The 17,839-nt window shown below is 33.8% G+C and overlaps 1 protein-coding gene and 2 pseudogenes across 2 annotated transcripts in view; 2 read left to right on the top strand and 1 right to left on the bottom strand.

The window, feature by feature from the left end:
- Positions 1-17,839, top strand: part of LOC145262964 (CUE domain-containing protein 1-like) — a 399,693-nt gene that overhangs the window by 40,808 nt on the left and 341,046 nt on the right. The gene's annotated exons all lie outside the window — the stretch shown is intronic.
- LOC145283665 (5S ribosomal RNA) lies at positions 9,303-9,419 on the top strand (annotated as a pseudogene).
- On the bottom strand, positions 10,890-11,006 carry LOC145283793 (5S ribosomal RNA; annotated as a pseudogene).

Below are 17,839 nucleotides of genomic sequence, written 5' to 3'. Positions count from 1 at the left end.
ATAATACATTTATTGAATTATTGGATATACCATATATTTCCTGAGTCGGATGCAACTGAGAAGCTGCAGGGCGCAATCAAAGTGCATTTAATCAATTGATCAAATGTATAACATTTCAATAAATATATACTTATTTTTTTACATTTTTATTTTATTTTACTAAGGCATAACCGCTTATCAAGGCCCAAAGGGCCACTCAAAGATAAGAGTTAAATGAGTATGAGATGAACGAATGCGATAACACTGTACTGATTGATAATGATGGTAACGATTGGGTACAATTTGATTAAGATGATGACTCAAACAAGAATTTGCTTAGATTGGAATTGAAAACGATCATGTTGTAATCAGCTGGAAAGCAATCCAGTAGTGTTGTGTCCCGCAGATGGACAGTACTAGGAAATAAACTTTGCTCATGGAAGTTTCATCTAGTTTCAGGTACTTAAGTAGGGGGAAATTATTGACTGTGGGTGCAGCTACATGAACTTTAGTTGTGAATCTTTTACAGGGTGGGGAAGTATTTACATTGCAAACTGTCATTTCTTCATCATCATATATATATATATATATATATATATATATATATATATATTATATATATGCGTAAATTGTATCACTCGGTTCATATGCATATTAAGTTACACTAACAATTTCCTCCATATATATATATATATATATATATATATATATATAATTATTATTACTAAGACTCCTTTTCTCTATAAGGTGTGTGTGAAAAAATTTCCCTTCTTGAATTTCATTATTCCTCCTTTTTCCTTTACCCTCATTTTGTCCTTTCCCATTTGTGTCTACGTATTCCCCTTTTTTTTTTTTTCTTTTCTGATGTGTAAATAACTTAGAGGAAAAAGAATGCGTTACTATATGCCAATGTTTGGTAGTTACATAATCTTTTCTTGATGCAGCCTTGTTTTACAATAAACTTCATCTCCAGAATCAACACTCGCTAGTCTTAGTGCAGCATGTGTCAGAAATTTTCTTGTTCCTCTCTCCCTCTCTCTTTTTCTCTCTCCCTCTCTCTTTGTGACTGGCTGTCTCTCCCTCTCTCTTTGTGACTGGCTGTCTCTCCCTCTCTCTTTGTGACTGGCTGTCTCTCCCTCTCTCTTTGTGACTGGCTGTCTCTCCCTCTCTCTTTGTGACTGGCTGTCTCTCCCTCTCTCTTTGTGACTGGCTGTCTCTCCCTCTCTCTTTGTGACTGGCTGTCTCTCCCTCTCTCTTTGTGACTGGCGGTCTCTCCCTCTCTCTCTCTCTTTGTGACTGCCGGTCTCTCCCTCTCTCTCTCTCTGTGACTGCCGGTCTCTCCCTCTCTCTCTCTCTCTCTGTGACTGCCGGTCTCTCCCTCTCTCTCTCTCTCTCTGTGACTGCCGGTCTCTCCCTCTCTCTCTCTCTCTCTGTGACTGCCGGTCTCTCCCTCTCTCTCTCTCTGTGACTGCCGGTCTCACCCTCTCTCTCAAATGATGAGAAAACTAATGCTGTTTCTATTGTTATCTTATCATTTCATAATCTGCATTTGCTTTACTTAACTCAGTTATTCTGTATCTCAAAGGGGGGAGGGATATAACAGGGTATCGCTTAAATTATTCGAAAATCTACAAAAAAATAACTTTGTTAACAATTTCCAGGAATTAAAATTGTAGAACTATTATATATTTACTTGGTCTTAGTTGTTACACTGAACCTGCATATACTCGCCGAAGAACTTTCATCCATTATGTCAACATAACCGTGCTATTAAATTGATTACCATTATGTTTTCTCTGCCTAATCATTTACTTGTTGTCCAGGGGCTTAAATTTACAGTTGACTGGTTGTCTTAAAAAGTTTGGTTACTATTTTACCTTCAGATTTGGGTGGGGATAGGATGATACCTTTCCCAAGGATATGAGTGAAAAGGAATGCAATATCTTCAAAAGAACTTTAACTCTTGTAGCTGTTATAGTAGCCGATAACCATTCCAAGGTACAATGCTGAAGCTTTCCTTCTGCAAACAATGTACGAATTAAGCAGAGACAAAGAACAAAACTTGCATTGTCCTGATCTATTTACAGAACGCCAAGAACAAGGTGGCATGAAAGGCCGATTATAAAAACATTATCTCAAGGAAAGCTTGCTTCACAGAAAGAGAAATTATTATCATAATCGAAATAGGGTTTATGCAAGTTCAGCGAAGTGAACAATGATATTGTATACTGTTATAAGCAAAGACAAAAGCACTCTGAGAGAACAAACCTCTACCAAAACTCTACACTATCCAAGCTGACTTGAGCCTACTTTCAGACATTTTCTCTAAATTTTCACATCATTGACTCTAGTGTTGTCACAATATCATAATTTAAGCTTCAGTATGGTACTAGCATAAAAACAAAGGATACTCTATATCTTTCAGTATATAAAAAAAAAATTCCTATTGTAACACCACTTCTAAAGCGGCCTTCATTCATTCAGTGCATGCCATCTGACACTTTCATTATATCCAATTTCATTCACAAAACTTTGGTTTGTGGTTTTTTAGGCACTTACTAAAAGTGCTGTGACAATTCAAAATACGACTTTTACTAATGAAATGTTGCTGTATCGAATTTTATCATCTTCAGTACCTGGAGGAATGGAGTGACACATAGGAAGTCACAACAGACTTATCAGGATGTCGATTGCAGTTCCCAATTTCTGCAATAAAGAAACCCTAATATGTTCATCGTGTGCAGGAAAAATCGTGGACATCATAGAATTGGCAATGTCTTCTAAGACAGTGCTGATACTGCACAATTACAAAAGGATGAATGATGAGGACATCTGCAAAGATGCTGTATGGCAAGTTATTCACCTTCCTGTGAGTGTAGGTTGTAGAGGATTCGCTGGCCACAAAATAAAAGGGTGGTTATTGACAATAGGTCTGAGTCATAGAAAGTGACTAAAGTCATAAAAGAAATCCAAGAAACGATGGAAAAGGCAAGATATGGCTGAAAAGAAATGATGGGAGTGAAATTTTTTTTTACTAATGTTCACCCCTAACAAGGCCAGTCGCCACTTGGACATAAGGGGCTACTATTTGCCTAGGAAAGATCAACAGGATGTTGGTTTATGTTACATTTAAACTTCTGCATATCAGTACAGTCAGGGAAACAGGCAGCAGGAAGGGAATTCTAAAGTCAAGGAAAGAAACTATTAAAGTAGAAAGCCTTTTAGCTTTTAGGGACCTCAACAGTGAATGACAAATGAAATGATATTACATCAGCACACCAGTAGATCTTATAATTGGGGGTCATTCAACTTTGCGGGGGGGAGCAGTGCACAGACAATCTGTTGCAGAGAAGGTCCTGAAACAAATTGTATTCTCTCCTGATGGCCCCATAAGCCTGTCAGCAAACCGGTATGCAGGATCATCAGGTAGCACTCGCATGAGTGGTTTCTTATTTCATCGTCAGTACCTTTTGCAATCAACTTAAGGAATTTTACTGAAATTGCAAAACAAAAAAAAAATTTCCACTTTAAAAGTATACAAATAATAAAATTGAAGCAAAATAAACTTAGATTTTTTTTTCTTAAAGTAAAAACGTTTAAAATCCTCAAATATTGGAATTACAAAGGTACTAAATATGATATTATTTTGTGCAGCAAAAAAATAAATCTACATTTAGCGTTGAAATGCTGGTGCTATTAGATTTATCTGCTGCGACTTAGTTGGCTTTGTATGCAAGATCTCATAAATAAAGAATTAAACAACAAGTCGGGTAACCACTCACCAACATGTGTAAATATAGATGGGAGTATATTCAAACAAGTTACAAATTCTTGAACCGGACAGTGAAAGAGAAAAGAATATAAGATATAACTGTGAATTGTGGACTAGAAAAGATAGAGAGGGCCGTTTTGACATGACAATGGATGCCCCAGACTCCTCGTAGGTTACTGACTTGGTTGGTCTTTACTAAAGGAGATAGACAAGAAAATTCCAGGTTTAAATGGGGGATTTTATAGGGATGACGCACTTTTCGTAGTTAATTCTAGCGATCGTATTACGGAAAAATCAAGAAAAAACATGGGAAGTTTTTTTAAGGAATTTGGATTAGAGATAACAATTGACAGCAATTACAAGATAGTTAACTTTCTAGATGGTACCCTCATCTTAAACGATAACACATATGAACCATATGACAAACCCAACCAGAAAACATTCTATATAGATTACCGATCGAACCATCCGAAATGCATGAAGAAGGCGTTGATCCCCAACATTTCTAAAAGAGTTTCAGAACTTTCTAAGAATGAGTTGTTTTTTTTATAAAAACAAGGAATACTACAATGATACCATTATGAGATCGGGATACAATGGAAAAATTGAATATAATAGGACCAATAATAGTAAGAACAACAAACCTAACTGCACAATCTCATATAGCATGGCAATGAGAGCTAGAAAAAACCAAGATCAATAAGGGAAACGTTGAAAGTGATCAAAAGAATAGGAACAGTGGGGGTAATAACAGCAGAACAGGTAAGGATAAGGGCGGTACCATTAATAAGAGAAATAGACGCAAGAGACAATTTTGGTTCAATCCACCATTCAGCGAGCATATCAAAAATAATATACCTAGGGAATTCTATAGAATAATAGACCAAAACTTCCCCCCAGAGAATAAATTAAGCAAAATAATAAATAGAAACTCTGTAAAATTATCTTTCTCAACGTCCAGAAACTTAACTAACACTATAATCAGCTCCAACAATAGAAAAATCAGCAAAATAAGGAATAATAATGAATTAGCATCAAATGAAATTATCTTAGACAGAAAATATAATTGCAGAATACCTGGGAATTGTCCGTTGGGTGGGAAATGTCTAACCTCGGAAACAGTGTATAAATGCGAGATAAAGACCGACAATACTAAGAAGATATATCTGGGGGCCACAGGAACCGTGTTTAAGAACAGATATAGAAACCACGTAGTATCCTCTAAAAAGGAACCTGAGATAGAAACTAAAAGAGATGCCGTTAACGATAGCAGGGGGGGAGGGTACAAGAATCAGCATCAAAAATAAAAACAAAAAGAGGAATACAACTGCATTAGGTGATTGGGTAAGGGAACTTAATAGAAATAATGAAGATTTTGAATTAAAATGGTCAGTAGTGGACAGGGGGAGGAAGTGCAACCCCGGGAAATCAAAAAGGTGCAATCTATGTTTATTGGAAGCCTTTTACATAGTGAATTCTAAAGAGGAAATGTTGAATAAAAGACTAGATGTCATACAGGGATGTCTTCACAGGAATAGGTTTCTGCTATCACGCCTTAAATGTAACTGAGGTATCACTTTTTACAACAATAAGGATCATCGGATGCTAGAATTAAATTTTAATGTAGAGTTAAACAGCTAGGAATGTTATAATCTAAATGAAGGATCCAAATCTAACATGCGAATATAGTTTCTATTCTAATCTGGGTAAGAAATATAAATAAAGTATAAAGCTCATCTAAGAATGGAATTTTTTCCATAACCGTGAGCATTTTTTGTATTCAGTTGTAGCAGTATTGATGGTGAAATAATGATACCCTCTTCAAATCAATAAAACAACTTAACAATAGCTAGCAATTATTATTAAAAAATTAAATTAGCAATTTGGGGACTGGAAATTAATTTCATTGATTTTGTCATCTGACATCTTAAGTTTGTAGAATCCATGCTGGTTTATTTATTTACATACTTTACTCTTTGTTCTAAATGATTTACCCATAAATGCAGGGGTAGACATCTTCTCATCGGAGTGAAACACATTTGTAGCTATTGGGTGGTTTTGCTGTCAGAATAATAGAGGATATATACCATTTTGTCTAGATACCCAAAAATACAACACACGAATTATAATTCTGGCTTTGAAGACATGAGCAACCTAAGTTGTTATTGGATTAATAACAGATATGGTTTAAACCCATGGGTAAAAAAGCAGTTTTTAAGAGTAAAAACATGATTTATATCTTTAATTTGTTAAACAAGCTATCGTAGCACGTTCTGGATCTGTTTGATTAAATTAATTATTAAATCATAGACACTTTCTAGTAATCACTAGACCGAAAACATCAAAGGGCCTGAATTATCTCCCTTTAGCTGTTATGGGAAATAAAATTGACCTCTTTTCCAACATAATTAACTATTAGCAATTAACAACATAATTGGATTATCTCCCTTCGTAATTGTTTTTTAGTAACCATATGAAAACATTTAATTACAATGATAATGAATTTTAAAACATTAAATAATGATAAATAGATTAGAATCCTTCACTCGAAATGTTGTATAAGGATTTATATATATAATGCAGTCTTTTTCTTTATTCTCATATTCAGTTAAACATTAAACCTAAAATGGTCTTAAATCTAAGTACTAAAATAACGATAATTTGTAAACCTTACTTGCCACTTATACGGAAATAAAATTAACTGTAACGTTAATGCAAGGTATAGAAATAAAAATTAAAAAATTCTTTTTAAAAAAATTAATTATGTGAAATAAAGAAATAGTGAAATCTAATTTAGGAACTCAACGAATGGGATATATAAATTTTTTTTAAATGGCTAAGGGTTTTTGTGGAAACGTCTTACGACTTTGTTCTTAAATAAGGATACGAAAATTAGGTGATATATTAATATTTAAATGGGCTTTCCGTGGAGATTACCTCAAGAGTAAATGTTTCTCGCATGCTTTTTGCATTAAGGGAATTTTTCTTTCACTTCAAACAATGTCAAGAGTGTTTTTATTCATAAAGTCTGAAGAAATGCTGGTTTTTGAAAATTTTCAAATGATATAATGTTTGAAATTGTCGACCGGGCATAGAAACAATTGTAACGTAAAATGAAATACACTTTTTGTTGCCATCAACACCTTTTTTGAATGTCTTGATTTTGCTTACACAGTATATTAATGCTCAATTATGAAATATGATAATTTTGTAGCTTACTTTTTAAGTCATTTCTTTTTGGCTTAAAAGTTATTGGTATATGAAAATTTACTGGATTACACGAACTCAGTATATTACATACCAGTCTATATATATATATATATATATATATATATATATATATATATGAGAGAGAGGAAGTCTCAAAATAAAGACGAAACATGGAACACATAACTCTGTTTGTTCCTTTTTATTTCTCTCTCTATCTATCTATCTATCTATCTATATATATATATATATATATATATATATATATATACTAGCAAAACAGCCTACGGAAAATGGACTCTGATTTATGAAAGTATGATAGGTTCTGAAAAGAAAGGGTTGTAAAGAGATAGCTTCAAATTTAAGGGTATCAAAACCAAAGCAAAATATGATGAAAGTAGAAATAAAATAGATACCCCCATAATTTATTATGCCATACCTGTTCACACTGAAACACTTATCACAAAATTTTGTGGATCTATATTAAAAAACCTTGTTAAACTTTGTGACATATTTCCATCCTTTGCAGTCAGGCGCGAACGAACACCCTATAATTTTATTATACCATATTTCTTCAAATTGAAACATGATTATCAAAGTATACTTGTGCAGATAGATATGAAAAGTCTTTATTAAAGTTTGTAACTATTTCCGTTTTATGGAGGCCAGGCGCGAACGCAGACCCCACAATTTTACTATACCATCCCTATTTAAGTTAAATCATACTTATCAAAGTATTCTTATGTACATCTATATCAAAAACCCTTGTAAACGTTTTTTTTTTTTTTTCATTTTTTTTTTATTTCCATACTTTGGGAGCCAGGTGCGAACTCAGACCCCATAATTTTTATGAACCAACGTTCTGCCAGATCAAACATACCCATTCCTGTGTCTCGATACATCTTCTATCATTATATGTAATCAGTTTTTTAAAATAGTCAACCATATAGAAGCCTAATCGTGACCAGACACAGACACACATGCACACACACACAGACGTTCAACTTTATATTATAGATATATATACAGGGTGACACAAAAAAGATGCTCCTTCGTGACTGTCACTGCTGCGCCAGATTCTTCGATGGAGATTGGTCCGATGATGCCTCTGGCCGAGATTGCAGCCCACACCGTGCACTTAGGAGAGTGCAGGGGCTTGATGGCTACTTCATTGGGTCTGGGGGACCCCCAGAAGACATTTGTCTTGGAGTTTGTCTTTCCATCAAGATGGAAGTGGGCTTCCTCTGAGGTCCAAAGGAGGTTAAGGAAACTTGGTGTCTCCTCGATCTTCTCGGGCATCTTGACTGCCATAGCCCTCCTCTGCTTCTTGTCTGAGGCTGTAAGGGTCTGCAGTGTCTGTATTCTGTATGGGTAAGCCCTGATATCGTTCACCAGCATTTTCCTGCAAGTCTCATGGGATATACCGAGGGACTGACTTCGCTTATGTACAGAGTGTTTCGGGCTCTGCTGGAGAGACTCTCACTCTTTCGACCAGCTCAGCTGTTCGCTTCTTGAGACGTCCCAAGTGGCTTGGATGGTTCTCTCTGGCAGCGTTGAGGTTCTTCACGGTCCCCTACTTCTTAAAGTGGTCCACCCAGTACTGAATTCTGCTTTTGGATGGAGCCTTTTCACATTCGAACTGACACATGAAACTGTCCTGGATTTTTTTAAACGAGCCTGCCTTGTAGTAAAATTTAACACAGTGTATTCTTTATCCCAGCTCTCACTGCAGTCTTGGTGTACTCACGGTCGTTTATTCTGCCATGTTCCGTAAAATACAGGCAATCGGTGAATAAATAATGGAGATATCACATAGTGTACACAAGGCCCTTTTTTTTTGGGGGGGGTCACCGTGTATATATATAGAGAGAAAAAGATACAATAAAATTACAAATGAATAATCCTAAATATTAATTTATTATGAATGATTAAAAATAGCTATGCAAATTAGTAATTTAAAGAAGTCATTCGTCTTTCATCTGTACAATATATATATAGAAATGGAAACCGCGCTAACCCTATATGGGTTTAACCGACTTCCTCTAAAGGAGGAAGTTTCATGAGAGTATGAAATTCATAAGCGGTTCCCCATTAGGGATATAATATATATCCCCATTAGGGGAGATGACGACGATAGGTTTTTGCAGTTCTTGCAGGAAGGTGTCTATGTTCTCATACATACAACACCTGAAATTTCCAAATTGGTCACCCATCCGGTACTGACCAGGCTCAACATTACTTAGATGATGTAACGAGAACCGGTACATCAATGTGATTATGCCGCGCGCGTGTTTGTGTATATATATATATATATATATATATATATATATATATATATACACACACACACAGCATAATCACATTGACACACCGGTTCTCGTCAGATCACCGAAGTTAAGCAACGTTGAGTCTAGCTAGTTCCAGATGGGTGACCATTTGGGAATTCTAGACGCTGTATGTGCTTTCCGTTTATCCTGGCATTGTTTCCAGTCATCCTGAACCTCCATTTGCCACTGGTATTTAACAATGTTGACTCAGGACAGGTGTGGTTGGAGATTACGCAACTCTTGGCACAAAAAGTTCATGCACAGGCACCCTTACAGTGGGTGTTCATAGTCTGTCCAGACTGAAGGAAGCCTATAGATATCCTGAATTTTAAAATGTTATGCTGTATTATGGATTTAAAGTTACTTATTTTGATGCCTAATAAAGGAGTGAAACTTTTATAGATGTGTGTGTGTGTGTGTGCAAAATTATATATATATATATATATATAATTTTGCACACATACCTGTTGCAAAATGATTGGGAAGGTAGTATTTTCAGCTTGAATCTTTTGTTAATGCTCTTAACTAAGTTCTTCATTAATCGTTGGTAGTATACCAGATTTTCAGCTTATGAACTTATTGATTCACTCCGATATGTGACAGTATGCACGTTTTATTTATATTATGCTTAAAATAGATAAGTTGAATTAAAGCTATTTTTAGAACACATTTAAACATGAGCACTAACATTAGCTTTATGAATAAATAGCTGGTCTTACCAGGATCGTCTTGATTGTATAATTTATTTATTTTTTTTTACATTTAAAAAATACAAAAAGCTTTGCATGAGATTCAAAATTCCATTTGACTAAAAATAGTTTTGGTGACAAATAGGAATTCCAAAAAGTATATATTTTCATATAACTGAGAATATATATATATATATATATATATATATATATATATATATATATATATATATATATATATATATATATATAGCAGGTTAATATTTTCCAGAGTTGAAACAACCAATTAATTTTTAACGAGGTTAATACAAGAGTGCTCCATACCAGTGTAGGGAAAGATATACGTTTTATTTGTTTTACATAAGCATTTATATGTTGCTACACGTTCATGAGCATGTTTTGGTCAGCCAGTTACATGTATTTAGAGACCTCTTCATGTGATGCTGCTTATACAAAAATAGAGACCGTAATGAAAATGAGAAAAAAGTTCACATCACCTATTAATCAGGAGGACAGTCACATGATATTCAAAAATAAAATAAATTAGCAGCATTCAGATTCTACGTTTGTGTAAGTAGCATCGCCTGAAGGTCTGTAGTTACTTGTAACTGAAACATGCTCATGAATGTGTAGCGATGTATAACTGCTTATGCAAAACAAATAAAAAGTGTGTGTGTGTGTGTATATATATATATATATATATATATATATATATATATATATATATATATATAACAGGCTCCCTTTAGTCTTGACAAACTATGGATACCCACTGTAAGGGTGCCCGTGCTTGAAAATTTTGTGGCAAGATTTGCGTAATCTCCAACCACACCTCTCCTAAGTCGACATTGTTAAATACCAGTGGCATGTAGAGGTTCAGGGTGACTGGAAACAATTGCCGAGATAAGCGGAGAGCACCTACAGCACCTAGAATTCCCAAATGGTTACCCATCTGGTACTAGCCAGGCTCAATGTTGCTTAACTTTGGTGATCTAACGAGAACCGGTGTGTCAACGTGATTATGCCGTACATAAATGAGCACAGACTTAACCACATTAAACCATCATTTTGACATAAAGCACTCATTCAAAGTCAACAGGCTATAACTTTTGCCAGTTTTTGAGTGTTTTATGCTAAAATGATGGTTGAATGTGGTTAAGTTTGTGCTCATTTTTGCATTAAATTCTAATTTCTAACTTTGCATTGAACGGATATTGTAAGACTTAGTTTGCTGCGTCTTATAGCAAAGGACCATACTAAATTTCAGCCAGATCAACCCAGTAATTTCCGAGAAAAAGTGGACAAAGAGAAATTTAATATAAATATAAACGCATTTGATGTATTTACATGTACTCATATGATGTGTGTTCTTTTGTCTGATATAGACATGAAACATTTTTATTTTCTTGTTTAAATCTAATCACAACAAATACCTATGTTTAGAAATGGACAGTTAAAATCTTTCGGAATTCGGTTAAAGTTTTTATTTATCACCATAATCACTGTCAAATGACTTTCTCTAATCTGAGACCGCATTGTTTGAAATTAATTTATATGTAACACCAAATGCTGGTCTCGTCGCATAGAATGATGATTAAAAAGGAAATGTCAGGGTTGTGATTCCCGTTATAGAGCGTTGATTTAATTTGAATAAAATAAAATACACATCAGGTGCGCTTGAAAGCCAAATTACAACGCAATATTACGAAAATTACAACAGTCGAGAGACAATGCGTGGATCTTTACTGACTTCCTTTCTCCAAAGAAAAAAAAAAAGATGTACAAAATACTGAGGATAAAGTTTGACTCCGAAATATATTAAAATTATAAATTTCAAACAAGTAAAATATTTGTTTATTTTCATAATATTGCATTGTAATTTGGCTTTCAAGCGCACCTGATGCACATTTTATTTTAAGAAATAAGTATTTAAATAGAAAAATATCTGTATGAATTAAAGCTGTATTTAACAACAAAACGAAGTATTGGAAATGAAGTAAATAAATGGTGAAAAAAAAAGTATTAGGGTTGTAAAAAAAAAAAAAAAAAAAAAAAAATGGAAGTTTATTAGTTACATGATTGGACACAATAATCAGCATCGAATAATTGTAGCCTGCATTGATTTAAATGTGTCTTGTTTTCACTTTTTTAATTTTTTTTTTTTTCAATTGTCTTATTTTATCGTAGCTGGAGATGGGGCATCCTACCAGATGCCATACATTCCAACCGATAGACCTTTTTAAGATTCTAACTGTCCCTTCAAGTGCAATTGTTTGAATCTCTCTTGCATTTGGTTCACCGGGTATATTTACTTGTTAGTTCTTTTTCATCAATTCAGTTGCTCCTGTTATTACTGGAATGAAGATCTTCCTAAGATTCCAGTTTCTTTTCATGTCGCACATCTTGGTATTTTATTTTTCCCCCCTCTTAACTCTGTTTAACCTAGCATCATTGGAGGACACTAACTTCTAAGGTTGTTTCTTTCTATTTCTTGTCCCATATCACTATGTCAGGTTTTATAGCTCCGTTTTCTAAGTATGTAGCTGTAGGAATTAGCAATACACGGTCAAATGCTTTTTTAAACCCGACCAGATCTTAGCTACTGAACCTAATTTGCCACTGTGCCTGGCCTCCGGGGCAAAATTGTGAAATCCAGATCCGGAGCTACAAAATTGTGACTTCATCCCTCATCAACCACACCAGAATCTTCCCTATCACGCCCTCTACTTTGAACACTCGATTTTGATCTAGGCCCACTTGCATCATCAGAATTATCATCACTTTTTTCCTTCATCAATATATTCATCATCACTAGCATTACTTGATTCAGAAACTCCTGATCAGATTTGAATCGGGATTTGTCGCTGTGAAACTCCTAGGTCTTGTTCTTTTACCTATTGAAGTGCTTGGTTCGTCACAACTCACTTCATGGCTACTTTAGTCTACAAAACAACTCACAACTCTGCCAAAACAAAAGTAGTCATTTGCAGAACATTAGGCTTGCACTAAATCGAGGCTAAGCAGCGATTGGGTAGTTATTTTTAGCTCCCTGACAACACAAAAACACGTTGGAAAAATAGTGGTAACTCGGTATATAGCATTTTCGGAAATTACCGGTATATCGGTAGCTCTGTCTAGTAGGGTCAAAGTGCAACCCATACATAAAGAAATAATGGAATTGAAAATTACATATGAAAGCAAAAGTGAAATTAATAAAAAAAGTAAAGGATACAAAGTAGCAATTGAATGCCGGAAGTAATTGCTGCTTTGCAAAATAAATAAAGTTAATATGTGGGATGATTAAACATAAAGTGGGAATTAATTTATAAATAAGAAAGCAAAAAATAAATCTAATAATTGTCCATTTTCTTTTGTGACTGTCATATCTAAGTGAGAAAGGAAACTAGTAATATCAACAACAATTTTTAATGTAGATCATTCTGATGCACTCTGAAGCTACTGTGTTCATTAGCAGAGTTACCCAGCATTACCTGGGACAAAAATGTAACGTAACTTCTATTACTCTGTTTACCCCCTTCCCCCGTTTTTCACCTCCCACTCCCTCTTTCTTCCTTGCCAAGCTTATTCCACTCTTTGGACACACACACACACACACACACACACACACACACACACACACACACACACACAGAACTCTAGTTGACATAAAGGAAATAACTGAGAAAAAAAAGTTACTTCCCTTTAGTTATTGTTTGGAAAACAGACTACATGATAACATTAAGGTATGTGCGTACATCTTGATAATCTTAAGTGATATAAATGGCCATTTGATCCACAATGAGGGTTTTTTATTTTTTGAGTTTTTATATATTATACATCTGGGATTATGCAGATTTAGAAAAAAAATGGTAGTTGTGTATTTTTAAAGTTTTAGCTGTCTATTATTCTGATACACTTCTCTCTTGGTACTGTCATAATTTCTGATTTTGATTGTGATGGCTTTTACTTCAGGAATATTCTTGGAATATGATAGATATTGAGATGACTACCATAGATAAAAACTTGGGGGTCTTAGTGAAGCCCATTCAGTGTCATACTTGATTAGACTATCTCCTCCTGATATCAAACTGTTGGACATTCATAACGGGAATTTGATATACAAGTCTGTCATAGATTGAAGTTTATTTGTACGAAATATGGTTAGATTACAGAAAGGATTGTGAATTTTATTAACGATTGTGTGGCATTTCCGGGTGAATAGATCATCTTGTAGGTTTTTGCTATCAAGTGTAACCACTATTAAAAAAAGAATTGTCTCGATTGAGGATTGTGTATACACTTATCTTAATTACTTCTTATCTACCTCCAGTTACGTATAAATGAAACAAATAATAAAAAAAAAAAACTTATGTGGCAAGCTATCAATTTCTGTAAATTAACGTTATCCTCTATTTCTATTTGTTTGGAGATGGTCAGAGAAAATGTATGTTTATATGATGCTTGTTATCTTAGAATCGGCTGAAAACAAATCCGTCTTTCAGCTAGGAGCAAAGTATAGTATCTGTCCCGATAACTACACCTCCATCTTTTATGTCCGCATGAGTGGAGGGGAAATTTTAATTTGTGTCTCAATCCAGATTAAAAACTTTGTTTCCAATTGTGTCCTCATGAGGAATCAAGTAAATAGAAATGTCCGACTCTGGAGTCTATTTAAAAAAAAAAAAAAAAAAAAAAATTACCCCTGCAAAAATTCCTTTCTTCCTATCCCTTACAAATGTGTTAGTTATACCTACCCAGCGTTGTCCGGGAGTCTTTTCCTTTTGATTTTTCATTTGTTCACTGTCCTCTCCGTCATTTCTGTTAATTTGACAAAATTATCATAAAAAAAAACCGTTAAAACTTTAATTATGGTATCGTTTAGTCATTAAGTTATTGATTGAATCATTTCGTATATTTGAATTGTTCTGGATACTGTTCTCGTCTTGAGTGTATTTTCACAATATTTCGGTCAGTGTAGCCTTCGACCTTCAGTTGAATCTTGTCAAACTGAAATCTGCACAGAATTTCGAATGGAACCCTTTATTTAATCCACGGAGGTAGTCTGCTCTTGTTCTGTTAGCCATGATCGGGTAGAAGTCCTAAGCAATTCACAATTGTATTTTGAGTATTGCTTGCAATGGTGATTGAACCTTTAACTTCCAGAAGAGTGTAACTTTATAACTGAATTTTACCACATACCTTAACCACTAGTCTGAAGAATCCAACTAAATATGAATAATAAATCCTCATCTAAAAAATTCAGAAACGTAATTGAACCAAAAAAATAAATAAAATAATAAATAAATAAATAAAATTTTTTTTTTTTTTTTTTATCTGGAAAGATTGAGTAAATTGTGAACAGAAGTTGTTTACAATACGAAAAGCATTTCATAAACCGAATGATAGATTTTATTTCTTGGTGGTGGGACGGAAATGAATCAAACTTTATGCTTAAAAATTGCGTATTAATGCAACAAATATATTTTTTTATAATTAATCACTTAACAATAATAGATTTTGCATGAATCGTGTATGCATTTAGGAAGAAAAGCTCCTTTTTTTTTTCTTTTTTTTTTTTTTTTTCGTGAAGTCTTTTAGGATTTTGTTAAAGTTTACACTGTTGCTATTTTCAGCTTTAATCAATATAATTACCAAACTGTTTGAGCGTGATTGCTGAATCCGCAATTTTAATTAAATTTACTACATTGGGTGGAGTGGGAGGGTGAAAGCTTAGACTTGCTATTCAGGAGACTCGCATGCAAATTCCCTCAAATTATAGAAACTAACCTGTTTTTTTTGTTTGTTTTTTTTTTTTTTTTTTGGTTACGTCCTTTTTTCTTGTCATGCTGATTTCTTAGTTTTCAAGATTTTTTTTCACATCTGTTCAATTTATAGCATTTATTTTGAATTACTTTCTGAACAAATAAAACACCGAACAAACAAAAGATGTGTTAATTGATAGTTTCGCGTAAATCAACGCAAGGAAAATTGTTTTGATAATTAAAAAAAAAAAAAATCAGCCTCTTCTGTAGGTATTTATTTATGAACATTGAAATTCTTTTTCATTTTTAGTTACGGAAAGCCTCATGAGTAGATGGCCATTTTTGTAAGAGAAAAATGATCTCAAAAAGAATGACAAGAGAAAATTATTCATGTGATAAAATGCTTGGTATCCGTTCGTAAGCAAATAATTAAAAACTGGTACAGACCTCTGATTTTATGTAGCGTGTAGGGTCCAGTCACGGGCAAAAAATAAATAAAATAAAACAATGGCTGCTGCGTCTAATTATATGCTGGTGGGTTTTGTGAAGTATTAATAATGATATCTTGTTAGCTCATATGCAAGTGAAATGCTGGCGGCTTGAATAAAAAAAAAAAAAAGCCTATTTTTCAAAGACTGTGAATTTCAATCATTCTATTGTATAGCAATGTGGCACCGTTTTAACCACAAAAATATACAATTTATTATTTAACCACAATGCAATTGCAAATATCAAATGTAGTCGTCCTAAGCAAAATTAGCTAAAGTTAAAGAAGCTTTGAATTGTAAAGAATGGTTGTATTAATCCAGTCAGTAGTGATTCTCCTCTCATGTCAAGACGAAAATCTATGGCTGAAAAAAGTCAGAGATCCAGTATATTTTATACAGTGATTCTGATACCTGATGTGTTCATTCTCATCACCCCCTGGTTATAAATATAATCGTCCAAATATTTGATCACGCCTAGTAAAATTATGCTAAAAATATTGCAACAAATCCCAATAGCTTTGTACTTTCTCCAGCTCTGCTAAATCCTAGCCTAGTCTAATACAGCTAAACCAACAGTGACTGACATATACATATACTAATAGCAGTCTTTTTATACATTCTTTTTACACCATATTTCTCTACAGGTTACATAATGGTACAAATTATGTAATTTAATCATAAAATTAATGAAGAAGAGAAAACTTGGAACAATATTCTGTTCGAGAATTAGTAAAACCCAATTGTTATGAATATTCTATGATATCCATAATAGAATGATGGATGGAATAGTTTATTAGTATTTGGTAAACAAATGCGATTTTAAAATAGATTGGCACAAAGCATTTCAAATTCCAACCAGAATTATCTTTTCCGTAAAAAAAAAAAAGAAAAATGTGTGGAAGGGGGATGACGTAAGCGATATAAATTGATGAAAAGAAAGCAAAGTACAAACGCGTATACAAGCAAACATACATTTGTATAGTAAGCTAACTACTAAGCAACAACAGGTTGACCATTAAACTTTGTGATCGTTTTATAGATTTTTAATGTTTTTTTTTTCTTTCTTTTATTAAAACTAGGGAGATAATAATTGTATGTGTTTTTGTGCCTTTAACTAACAGGAACTAAATACTAATAAAAATAAATGTTGAGAAGTCATTGAAAGTACTTGAGGAGTCAAAACAAAAAAAACTAGTAAACAATGACAACTGATCGGAACTAATTTCTCTGGTTTCCGCCCCTTCATTTATAACTGTGTTAGATTTAATCCTAATAAGCTCAGAGAAGGAACAGTATAGGAAGATGTGTGCTGAGCATGAGATGGTATAGCCATGTTTACAGAATAGGTGAGAGTTCTTGGATTAGTAAATGTAGAACAATTAACGTTCAGTTCACAGAGAAAGGAAAATATAGCATGAAATTATGAAAATGGATTTGAGAAAATGAAGGATGAAGATCTGGCCTGGGATAGATTAATTTGGAAGTCAATTTCTCAAAGCCGTCCAACATGCCAGTATATAAAACAGACGTTTAATCGATGATGATGAATGAAGTGGCGATCTTGCATATTTATTTTTCATGACACTCAGATTTTGTTCGGCTTTCCAATCTAATA

Source organism: Euprymna scolopes, chromosome 1 (assembly GCF_053919585.1).
Source record: "Euprymna scolopes isolate OS-2025 chromosome 1, ASM5391958v1, whole genome shotgun sequence".
In the NCBI taxonomy this organism is placed as follows: Eukaryota; Metazoa; Mollusca; class Cephalopoda; order Sepiida; family Sepiolidae; genus Euprymna; species Euprymna scolopes.
Note: the sequence above shows the minus strand (reverse complement) of the source record. Positions and strands in the feature narration are given on the sequence as shown.